The sequence below is a fragment of the Fulmarus glacialis genome, unplaced genomic scaffold, assembly GCF_000690835.1.
Source record: "Fulmarus glacialis isolate BGI_N327 unplaced genomic scaffold, ASM69083v1 scaffold303, whole genome shotgun sequence".
Taxonomy (NCBI): Eukaryota; Metazoa; Chordata; class Aves; order Procellariiformes; family Procellariidae; genus Fulmarus; species Fulmarus glacialis.
In genome coordinates this window covers 30,807-43,898 of record NW_009202011.1, presented here as the reverse complement: position 1 = coordinate 43,898, position 13,092 = coordinate 30,807, and positions in this window count along the sequence as shown.

Here is a 13,092-nt window from a genome sequence, read left to right as displayed (position 1 = left end):
TCCCAGCTGTAGCATTAAAACTAGTGTCCACACTATGGAATGAAAAAATGAGGAATACTGGGAATCTTTCATTGATAGCTAATATTGAAATTTGGGGTCAGTATGCACACAGAGGTCAGTATATACAGCACTGAAAAACACATGTAGTATGGCAGATTGGGGAGAAAGGGGAAATGGATGAGGGAAGACAGTATATACAGCACTGAAAAACACATGTATGTATGGCAGATTGCGGAGAAAGGGGAAATGGATGAGGGAAGGCAGGGAGAGTTATGAATTCAAGTTAAAAAACTGTAGCATGAAATTAAATGTTCTCGTCCCAAATCAGATGATATCACATTTGCTTGCCCTACAAGAACATAAATCTTTGTCTGTGCTGTAGAAAAATAACTTTTTGGAGTATAAAAATTTAATTCTTAAAAGAACATTGAATATGCAGTATACAATTTTCAGGATTGATTTGGCAGGCAACTGGGAAAGCGTTAGCCTTTCTACAGAAAGTCAGTTCTTCCTACTGTCTTATTCTGCTACCTTTCGATGCTTTCTCAATCTTCAAGCTTTTTCTTGGGCATCCTGTCTTGTCATATCAGGTCAAGCTAAGCTGGGAACGTACTCTTGAAGCAGAATGCTTTTTTGTGCCTTTGCAATTACATATTTGGTTTAACACTATATGAAAAAAATACATCTTTTTATACATGTATATTTGTTTACAACTAACTGTGCTTAAAGAAATGTCTTTCGGTAAAGAAAGGAAAGTTTGTGGTGAATTTCACTTCCGTGCAAATTTTAAAAAATCCAAAATCTAGTTCTATGTGTGGAACATTTTTATCATATTTTGTGGGACAGTCATTAAAAGAACCTATTTGGGTAACGGACTTAAAAAGAGCAGTGAAATACGGTTTATGCCTGTTGCTATTTCGGAATTAAAATTAGTGATAAAGACACATCCAAATGGGGTTAGGTACAGGTTGTAGTTATCACCTTTTCTCCAAGAAAATTCTCATGAGTGTTCCTCCCTTTTTTCTTTGGAAATGCACATAAACCACTTTTGAAATCCATAGGTGCAGTTAAACTGTAAAATCCAGATCAGATCCTGCAGTTGCTGTTGGGAGTCAGCACTGCTTCATGCCTGGCAGAGAGTCCGGGTAAGGTAAGGCAGTGGAGGAGGTTGGAATAAGCCCTTTTTCTTAGCGAGGTTCAGGATCCTCACGGGGCTTCTCCACCGGCTGCCCCCAAATACCCCAAGTTGCATTCAGGCAGGCTGCTTTCCCACACGGAGCCCAGGACCTTCGTTTCAGGTGCATCCAAAGTCTGTTCTCATGTTACTTTTTTTCAGGATCAGGGCCTGGGCCCAATCCTGGTAGCCCCCCAGGAGCACAGCCATAGCCACGTTGGACCTCCAGGGATGGCGCTGGCAGTCTCAACCTCTTGGTTTTCTGTAGAGGACCCAGGCTTTTTTATTTTTGCTTTCTAAATTTAAAAATTACCTTTTTTCCACTAGGCTTCTACTTTTCCTAAGCTTTAATAGGCTATTTTTAACAACCAGGAAGAGATGTAAGCACGGAAATGTACTTCTATTTTGTGTAAGTTCTGTAACTTAAAATTTGCACGCAAGAGTGGTTTTCTTCTAGCTTTCCCTATAGTTTTGCTTCTGCATGAAAAGAAGTTATATGTTCAAACATATTTCTACATCTATTGCGAGAGGAAGGGGGGGGCGAGAAATATATATTGCATTTCCATCTCTCACCATTCAGCATTGCTTCTATGTACAGCCATACTGGGTAATTATTCTTTGGTATTCTGGATAATTATGTTTTGTCAAAACAAAGCCTTGAAAATTAATGAATAGTTACTGCATTACAGTTTTGAAAAATATTTCTAGGAAAAATGGTTGGGAATTTTTCAAAGAAATAATTTTCTGTCAGATCATCTTGTAAAAAATGAAAACTTTCTTACGAAAAGCTTGTACAAGCAATTGAAAAATTGTGAAATTGCTGAAATGCTCTGTTTTGAAACAATGCCATTTTTCTACTCTAAAACCACTTGTTTAGAAATTCTATTTCAGTTATGATTTTTTAACTTAGTTTTTTATAATGGTAAAACAAAATGCTTAGATTGATCCAAGTGGGATTCACTTACTGTGTTTTCATTTATTGTATTTTTATCTTGTTGATATTTTCACACTTCTTGCAGTGGTGGAGTTGGGAAACGTGTTTGAAAAATGGCTGGTCAGAAAGCATTTTATCTCCTATTCATGAGAATGTCATTTTGGAGGCTTTGTCTGTATTTGTTTTAGAGTATTCCCATTTTTAAAATTTAGGCTCTTTTTATGCTTCACCTTAGGAGTACATGAGTTACGCGGTGTCATAAGAGCCAAAATCAAGGGTGTCTGACATTACCTGGCAGTGGAGATAACAGCATGAACAGTGTGTCCCATGACAACAAACAGTGCTTGAAAATGTGGTCTATATTTATGTAAAATATCATCGTTTCTATATGCTGGTGGTTCTCTGTGTCTTATATTACACGTCCAGTAGGAAGGAGCCCCCTTGAACCAACCTTCAGACCTCCCTCTGATGGTTCCTGAATGCTTTGTTCTGGAGATGGGGGTGAAGTTAGGCTGGAGGAGCAGTCTAGGAGCTTGCTTTGAGACCCTTCGATGCAAAGAGATCCTCCTTAGTGGAGAGGCTGAGAGGGAAAAATGCAACTGCTAAGATGCTGACAGTACCTGAAAATACAAATACTAGCCCTATTGCTTGTTGTCAAGAAGGATAAGCAGCAGCGACTGATGTTTAAATGGCTATGCCAGAACTTTGATCTGGTTTTGTGACACAGATACTCCCATGAGGATCAAGGCTTGTACCCTGTATCAGATGCTCTACAGGCATGCAGGAGTCATCCCTGTCCTAATGCTTCCTCAGTGCAGTTCAGTGAAGTCTCAATTAGAGAAGGTATGTGTGACAGGAAAAAGAGGATGAGACAAGTGTGACAATACAGAATACTATCAACAGGAAACTGCATGTTTTAAAGACAAAAGGTATCTTGTTATCTTGGCTGTGATGTTATATCTCCTGCTGGCCTGCAATGGGTGACAGCTCAGGAAAATCCAAACTGTGTTGAGCAGTGCCTCTCCCTTCAAGTCTCTGCTGAATCACATCAGAGGCTGTAACACCAGCATGGTGGTAGGAGAACAATGTGCTATTGTTGATATTCTTTTGGATAAGACACAAAACCAGAATCTTAACCACAGAATATTAAATCACCTCTTTTGGCATGAATAGATAGGTTTACTAAGGGCCTAATCCAGTTCTAATTTACATGATTATCTTTTGTCTCTCTAAACTCTTCCTGTAGATTTGGTCCTCTTTTTTTCTTTCCCTTGGAATATAAATAACGAGAACAGACTATGCTGTACTGATATTTGAACAGATTCTTACTTTCAGGACTGTTTTCTTTTTATAGGGGGAGGGAAAATCAGAATCAAGTATACCACAGATATAGTTTCTCAGTATTTAACCGGAGTTGTTATATTAAATCCAGTGTAATGACTGATTGTGTCATTACAATGAAATAGTATTCCACATGCATGAGATATAAAATAAAGACTATCATCTGTACAGAGTAATTGTGATTAAGATGTTGTAGTAGAGATTTTTTCTTTCAGGACACTTCCCACTAGCGCACATAATTTTTGAAATCTCCATATGCATCCGAAGATAACCAAAGTGATGACAGAAGTGAGAGATTTTCTATGCATGTCTTAAGATTACCCAATTAAATGCAAAAAAAAAAAAAAAAAAAAAATCAGAATATGGCAGATTTAAGATTCTTTTTTATGTACTGTGTGCTGTGTTCCAAGTAATTCTGGTCCTGCTAAAAATGATTCCTAGAAATTACAGGAAATTTTAAGTGTGATGTTTATAAAATTACTTCAGTTTATGATCCTTGATTAGTGTTCAGTTTAGATAGTTTTAAAAGGCGAAACATGGAATTTGCATGAATGATTGCATGAAATCAAGGTAGAGGAATGTTACTGGTGCTGCCCAGGTGTTTTCTCTACCTGCTATTCGGCATGAAGTGAAGCTCATTGAAATCAATGGAAATTGAGTGAGATTTGGATAACGGCTCAAACCTGCTGCTTACTTAAAAGTCATTTATGAAGCTTTACTTGACCTATAATGGAAAATGGGATTTCTCATTTTGGAAAGTTCGAATGGAAGCTTAAAAGGGTAACAAAACTTTGTTTTTTATTTTCAAACCAGAAAACTGCTGCTATCTGCACTTCCCTTTCAGCAGCGCTTGTTGTGTCCATAATTTCTGATATAAAAAATCCAAACATGTCTGGGGAAAGTTCTCCATCAATAATGCTCGTAGATCATCCACAGGGTTATACTAGTGTTGCCACAGACCGGCATTTTTTCTCCTAATCTCTAACTACCAGAGACATGGAGAACAGCAAGGTGTAAGAAAGGAAGTGGAAAAGAGGTAATATCAGGGAGCATTTCCTCCTGATCTTTGTTTTCTTCACCTTCCACATTTTCCTCCTGCTGTTGCTTCATCTCCTAACGATCTCCCATCGATTCACCTCTCATTGGCATTCCTCTCAGCTGATACATTCCCTCCTGACGTAGGGCGTGATGGTGGCCAGCCACCAGGGGCTCAAAACTCGGGGAGCCAAAGGGAGTCCTCTTTTGTACATGGATTATAACTGCACCCTAAATGATTTAGGTTTATTGCTTTTTTTCTCCTTTGCCCAGGAGTTTCTCCAACAAGCAGAGACTGTAGCACCACCACATTCTCCTCTGGCTTCCCGAGAGAGAGGTTTTACCAAAGTATATTGCTTCTTCCCTGCAGTCCTGCAGCTAATAACCGCTCTGCTCAGGGCTGCAGCACCTCGGCATAAGTTGGGTCCTTCATAGATAGCGCTGTGGACTGTCCCATCAATCTGGGGACAAATTTGGTGGGCCAAACCCACGATCATAAGAGAGCAACCATGCATTTCTTGTGCAGGTGCAGCACTGGGAGGGAGGGGGTTAGATGACAGGGTGCACTGTCATTTTAGCAAGATTAAGTGTTCACAGCAGACCTGTCCTGCCAACACTGGCTCTTCCAGTCTTGACTGGAGGCTGTGGTGGGCAAGGTGGTGGACTGGGGGGGATAGTCCTGAGGCCGCTCCTCTGGGGTTCTGGCCCTGGCCCGCTGATAGCTGCCTCCCCAGCCCAGTTTCTGTAACGGGAAATAGCGCTGCTTTGTCCTGCTCTGTCACTTTAGAGCTCGTGAGAGCAATGTAAATTCAGCAACTGCTGCAAAAGATTTAAAAATAAATGCAAAGTAAATTAAGATCTCAAGGCAGAAAAAGCATAAAAAATATAAAAGTTTTACATGTAAAATATTTTTAAAAAATGAAATCTGAAAATCATACTTTCATTCCCAGACCTGAACTTACATTTTTGCACTTGATGACATCGGTTGCACAGAAAACCCAGAATCTTAGAGCTTGCAAGATGACTAAAAATAAAACAGGGAAATATTTTCCTTCTCCTCTTTCAGTTTTGCAAATCATGTATTTTTATGATTATAAATAGCTAAATCAACAAACTTTTACTGACTGGGGATGTTAAGCACACTTTCGTTGTTGACTTTCAGAGCTATTTAAACTCCCGAGTGCTAAAAATTAGAATTCCCTTTGGAAAAGCTTGTAGCTTTCAGTGGACTCGGTTAGAGTCCCCAGTAAGAAGTAGTTAATAGGTAGGCTGTGGTGACTCCAGCAAAACAAGATAATCAATTCCATCTGCTTTTCTAATTAATCACCCTTAATATTGAAAGTCAGGGACATCATGAATTTGCGCACTAAGCATACATTTTGGAAAAGAGAATAATAGTTTGTTCCTTCATTTGCACTTGGTTAGTCTGACTCTCTTCACCTCCCAGAGAAAACCTGGGAACAGCCACCCCCCCGCTCAGTAGCTAATGTGTACTCCCCGGGCACCTTGTACTCAGGCTGCAGGGACACCACGCATCCTGATTTTTTTTGTTGTTTTAACCAGTTTTGCTTGTTCTTGTCAGAAAAGAAATCGTTAAAAGGGATGAATAGAACACTCTGTTTGGGGCTTCAGTTTTCCAAAATAAAGTATGTAAGTGAGGGAAAGGTTTCATTCAGTTTTGGCGTCGCTTTGTTAAGTCAGTTTAAGCCAAGGAAGATTGTTATTCCACGCTGTTTGACGATAGTAGAAAGTTTACATATCAAATTGATTTTTTTTTTTTCTTGAAGGAAGAGAAAATCAGTACGAATTTAAGGGACAGATCTCTTATTTGCTTTGCAGAAGAGATTGTTCTGTTAACAACTCATCAAGAAAGAAAGAAAAAAAAAAGATAAACAGGATTAACTGTTTACTTTAAGTGAGCCGAAGTCTGGTTGTTTTTCCGAAGAAGAACACAATGTACTGTTGTATCTGGTTTCCAGAGTGGTGTTTATCATAATTCCTCCTGCGGTGGTTGGTAGAGTGCTGGGAAGGCTCTCCGCCCACTCGCAGCTCGCTCCCTTTCCCTCTCCCATTGAGGCCTCCGGCCAGGACTGCGAGATGGAGCGAGCTGTCCTGTGTGATCTTTACTGCCTGACATGAGCTGACATTGACCCAGAATAAAATAACAGGGGCTGTTTCCTAGAACTCTCCGTGGACTGCTGAGAACTGCTACCATAACTCTTGTAAACACGCGACGTACACACACAAACACACTCCCTCTCCCTCATTTAGAAACACACCTAGGAAAGGCAGCCACTAAAGCAGAGTAAAGAAAAACAGCATGAGTGAAAAACAGAAACGGCGCACCAGAGCGGAATACTGCCTTTCTGCCAGGGAAGGAGCCCCAACATGATTTCACTTCTGCTTTTCTTCTTTGCTCTTTATTCTGCCTTTTATTTCAATGAATATTACATTTTTGTGCTAGTTCAGTGGGTTGATGTGGCATTGAAACAGCAGAATGTCTTATTGAATACAGACGCAGCTCCGTAAGAAATCCCGCAGTGTTATTATATTTCATTTACCTTTCACATGCACTTGGGAAGCGCATGTGCAGTGCTGTACTACCAAGAATGCATTTTAGGATGTTCTGTGCCTGCTGAAATGGGCAGTTATTTTTTCCAATACTCACTTCATGTTGGGTTTGTTTTTTGTTTTTTTAAATAAAATCTTCTAGGATCCCATTCATGGTCTATGTGGTTCAGAAGTAAATCTGGTGAACCCACAAGTAAAATGGTCTTGAAAGATAAGCGATCCCAGTACTGCTGCTACAGTGTTCTTGCTTCATTCCAGACGCTGTAATTCTGTAAAGCCCTCGTCGTGGGTTTTGCAGGGGGAGTTGAGAGTTCTCTAAGCCCTGTAGCGTGGAAGAAATGGGTTGATATTGCAAGGAAGCCCTCTCTCTATATATGTATACATACATGTATATAGCCTCCTCCCCCAACTGAAATGGCATCTAGCACACAGAATGGACCTGCCCTCCTAGGTACCGCCGTATTATTCAGCTATTGTTTTCAGATCACCCTTTGAAGACAGGGCTTTTATTCTGATTTTTACGTATAAGGAACTGAGGCGTGGAGGAAACATAGCGTGGCAAAGTTGATGTGAAATGTTTCCAGAACCAGCAACTGAATGCTGATTTTCTTGGAAAGGAGGGTGCTGAGCACCTTGCAGGAGAAGATCTTTTGGCAGCGCCTCGCCAACTGTTGGAATTCTTGGATGCCAAAACAATAATTACAAAGTCTTAAGATTAAAAAAATAAACAAAGAACCCCTCCTCAGATTCATAGATAAGTACTTTAAATGACTGAGTGGTAATTACACGTTATATTTGGAACATGATTTTTCTATTGGAGATCATCCATAAGAAAGACTTGCAGTTTTCATCTGAGTCTGTAAGTTTCTTAAATGTACATTTTTACTCTTGATTAGTAAATCATGACGTACAGGAAAATAATATTATTTTCTCTGAATTGTATACTGAAATAACCAAGGCATTGTAAGGGGATTCCATGCTGAAGTAATGGTACACTGAGGAGCCTGAGGAGTGTGTGCATCATTTTTTTTTTTACCAACTACAATTAACAGCATAGTGAGTCCGAAACAAGCTGGGATGATCTGATGTGCTTGCTTTTTTGTTACCACCCAAAATTGTTTTTGTTTATGTAACAAGCTGTATGCAATGGATCTTAGCAGAAGGACCATAAATTACGTGCAGTGGAGTGTTGTATGGGGGAGATGCCTGGGGGATCTGGAGGGGATCTGGTTTCTTGCGGCTGAACCTTTGTACAAACTTTTAGGCAGTACTTGGGAAGTTATTTTTCCTTACCTTTCTGTGTCTTCCAAACCAACCATCACCGTACATTTTTACTTCCATGGTATAATTACTTTGGATTTAAACTATTAATATAGAACAACTTCAATATTCTTTTATGAATCTGAGATAAGTGAAGCTATCGGCTGATGCTGAAAATATTTCTCAAATGCAACTCTGTAACTGTTTGAAATTATAGCTTAGGCTCCATATTGTGATTGAGTGGATGTCAGGAATGTCTTTTTATGGTTTTAAATGTTTTGTTTACTTTTGAGTAAAATTCTGTGTACAAATAAAACACACACATCAGCAGTTTAATTTGAAAGTGCACTTAGAGACAGTGTCAGATGGGGAGTTTAAAAAGCTCATTTGGTGCCGCATGAAAACTTCATAGAAGAAGTGGTTTATGCTGAAAAAATTGTCGCATGTGAAGCTGTGGTTGTCACTGCAAGTATGAAAAGCTGTCTGGTTCCCAAGAAGTTGTATGTAGTTCCCACCAGGAAGGCGATGTTCCATGTTTTGAGTGGGAACATACACAGTGCTGTGGAGCTCCATTCTCTACATGCATGTTCTGCATTAAAAAGCTAGCCCTGCTGATATATTTGGCTCGTACAGGTCTCTTCCTACGCAAAAAAGCCATTTCCCACAGAAGGGCTGCTTCTTCAGGTCATAGACAGAAAATAGTAGGTGGAAGGATTAACTTGAATGAAGAAATGGAAAAAGCAATCAGCAGGCGGGGGAAAGACCTTGTGGAAGTTGCATTTGAGTTTCCAGTTTGTATTGAAGTAAGTGACTATTCAAGGAAGTGAATAAAAATAAGCAAGTTACTTTATAACCTCCCTCATTCTTTTTCATTTTTTTTAACATATGCATAAAAATGTAAGGAAAACCAAGGAAAATCCAAAATGATGGGCTTGGTATAGTTACTGTAGTGAGTTATTTGCAAAGTGTATTATATAAATACTCTATTTCACACATGCTAAGAACTGCCTGCAAAGAAAAGATTCCTTTCCTGAGACCAGAGAGGCCTCTGCTACATATTTTCTATTTGAGATGCTGAGATAAGACTTGCTCATTGCTCTGGTGATACTCCTGTCACATGTGCAGTTTCCACCAATACTTCTGCAAGGACAGCCCGTCTCTTGCTGGAGGGAACTGGTGTTAACCGTGTGCGCTATTCCCGCTCTGCCAAGTCTGGCACTCCTGAGCTGCCTTCTCCTTTCTTTCCTTCTGGGTCCTTCCACAATTACCGAATAAAAATGTACGTGATCACAAACTCTGCTTTTCAGTAATTTTAAACCTCCAGTCTTCAAAGCAAATGATTGCTACTTTGGTCATCTCAGTGCTTCAAACCAGAGCACCAGCCTGGGTGCTAGAAATGGCTATACTTGGAGGGAGTTATAACCAGGATTCCCCTTATAAACTGGAAGCAGTGGTGCTTGTGTTTTCCTCTGTATCTGTGTACCTCTGCAGCCTATGCATAGAAGGGGCTAGTCATCATCATCATTAATTTTTATTTGTACCATTCAATCCATAGTTATGCTCTGTAGAGCCTCACTCACTATTTAGTGACAGCAAATGGCATGGATTTAAAGGAGAAAACTCTGAATCTTGTGTCTCCCTAAAGAAGGCTACAGTGGATAGGTACTTTTCAGAAGGGAACGTGAAGCAGTTTGTGATCAGGTGAATACAGTGCTTTTAAAAGGAAAATCCTACTGGTGTTATGAGGGGGTGGGGGAGATGGATGGTTTTCCCTGTGTTTAGACCTATGCCCTGAGCTTTGATTTTTCAGAGATAATATGGTATGGTGAATGCAAGGTGTGCGTAAGGTAGGGATAAATTAAATCCCGGTAGGGTGGTGTCCTGCAGGTTACAATTTGAATCTGAGCCATGTTAGCAGGAGTTAATCAGCTCCACCTTGAGACTTGACCAGACAAGTTGCTGAATTGGAGTTGTGTAGGTAGTGATGTGCCTCTGGTGATTAAGGGAGAGGGGGGTTTTGTTTATGTGTGTTTATGTACGTGTGCTTTATGCCTCTGCTAGGACCGCACCTCAAAGAGATAAGTCCTTCTGACAAACAAAGCAGCAGCAGCTGTCTCTTGGATGGTTAAGATAAATGAGCAAATATCAGAGCTAATACAATTCAATTAGTTTTCAGGCATTTCCCCATTCTCCCCTTTCCCTCCCTTCCAACAAAAGAGTAATTAATGAAGTCCCTGCTGAGCTCTGCGAAGGTGGTAGCATTTGCCTGGCTGTCTGCTCCTCATGCCGTACTGCACAGCTTAGCTATGCATGGAGAAAAGCTGCTGTGGGCCACATGGTTGTCCTCCTACCCTAGGGTAAAACAATTATTTGTTAGTTAAGATCTGTTCATGACAAATTTCTGCTGCTTGTTTTCACAAGACTCAGTAAAGGCAATATCTGTGTCATCAGTCAGTTCTGGCCTTCATGCACTCTCATCTCCTCCACAGGCAGATCTCCTTTTTCGTATTCTTTTCCACTAGCCGCTGAGGAGGCTGGAGGTGACCAAAGCTGAAGAATGTTTTTGTCACTATTACCTCTCCAGAAAGTCTGTTGCCCAATACAAAGCAGCAGTATGGAGAGATACGATTTTTCATACATAAAAAAGTAATAGTAAAAGAAGGCTTTACCCTTTACCCATGAGGAGTGACTAACTAGGAGAAGAGCATGGCAGAGTAATCCTGTAATCCTCTCCAGATTTCTACTGGGAGACATTTTGTCCTAAAGATCAGCACAGTTGTAGAAATAATGCAGAGTAATCAGTCTCATCTTCCCCCAGCCCCCATCCTTGCTCCTGGCTATTAGCAAATTAACAAAATCTTCCCAAGCTTTTGCATGAGACTTACTGTGTCATTACTTTAAAAAAAAAAAAAAAAAAAAAGGAAGGAAAAAAAGGCTAATCTCTGCCTCACTTCTTATCAGTCCCTATCTTCGCCCCCTTTGTTATTACCAATGAGTCATACTTCACCTTTTCCTTAGTCTGCATCTCCCACACTCACTCCTCTACTGGCTTTCCTGCCACCCCTCTGCTCCTTTGCATGAGAAATTTCAGTTTCCAAAACCATATTTTAAATTCAGGTCTTACACAGGGTTGCCTCCTATTGTCCCAAAAATAAAGCTGGTCCTTATTTCCTCCCTACATGAGCACCGCTGATAAAAATGGTGATCTTGCCCTTTTTTTTAACCGTTCACTACTATGCATTCTGACAAGGCATTGGTAAAGGTATGTTTTAGCTGATTAACTGATTCATTACAAACACTGCATTTTATGGAAAAAAAGTATTTGTGGTAGATATGCACAAAATATAAACGCTGAATTCCTGGGAGCAAATACTCATTTTGGATTTGCAGCTTGTCTCATAATTTAGATGTGGGTTTTCATCCTGGTAGTGAGCTTCAAAGGGGAGAAGAATCATGGGACAAGATGTTGCTTTAATCACAGTTAGACTTGCTGCTAAAACTTAATTTGCAAGAACATTTGCTGCAATATGAGAGCAATGCTGTAACATGGGAAAATAATATAAATGCACTTTACTGGGAATAAAGGGAAATCAAGGAAAAAAACAATGCTGGTGTGGAAGTTAAGGCCATGAATCAACAGCCTCTGAAAGCAATGAAACTACTGTTAGTGATGCTAATAGCATGTGCAAAATCCGTAAGAACAGAACCGGTTTCAGAGAACATGAAAATAGTTCTCCAAATGCATCTCTGAGTCTGTTGTGGGATTCAGCTGATTTCATGATAGTCGTTAAGTACGAAAATCAGTTGTCACTCATCATTAAATACCTATAGCATTACTTACTAAATCAGTGTGAGACAGATCAAATTATGTTGAGAATATTTCGAGTTTTTGTCATCATTCATTCATGCTGTTTTAAAAGTGTGCTGAAGCAGGGAACATGCGTTTGTGAAGTTCTCTTCATAGCGTTAGTTTGGGATATTTCTCTCTTTTAGTCTGAAATTGGGCATCTGAAGATTATTTCTGAAATTCTGTTTTCCAAGTGAGTGAATATATACATTTCATTTTAAATGCATGTTGCAGAGAAATCGTAACTACCTTTTGGATACCGTTAGAACAAGTGTAGTATAGTGGATGTCTGCTCACACGTACGGTCCTAATAGAGCAAGAGTACTTGGGGTCTGGTGCAAGAGGTTCTCCTGCTCTGTGTTTCTTCATGATGCCAATAATCATGAACGCGTTACTAGTCTGATTGGGAACATTAGTGATATAAGCCTCAAGTTACACAGTTCTTCCTTCTGTATATCGAGCTTGGTCATATGATGACCGTTCTCCCATCATATGACCTGGGATGTTGTGCTACATACACTAGACAGCTGGAGTGGGAGCTTTAGCCTCCTAATCCTGCCTGGAAAATACATCCTTGTCTAGAAGTAGTACTCCATGCAAATAGGAGTTTACTTGTACAGAGTTAATTTTCAAGGAGCTGATCTGATGACGGTGGTGATGATGATGATTATTTGGGTACAGCATTTGTTTTGGTCAGATCAGTTTCCTATCCTAGCCATTTATGCTGCCACCACAAAGGGATGGAAATATGCGGCCAGGGATGCGGAGAGTTGAAAGTCCCATGTCTGACAGCAGCCATCTCTTTGCTTGGCTTAAAAGGACTGGGAAAATGCACTTTTAGTGACTGATGTCTTCAGCACCAACCAAGCTAATTTTACTTGGGCAATTAACATGTCCCAGAGGACTTAATATGAGCCTGGTGCCAGCTAG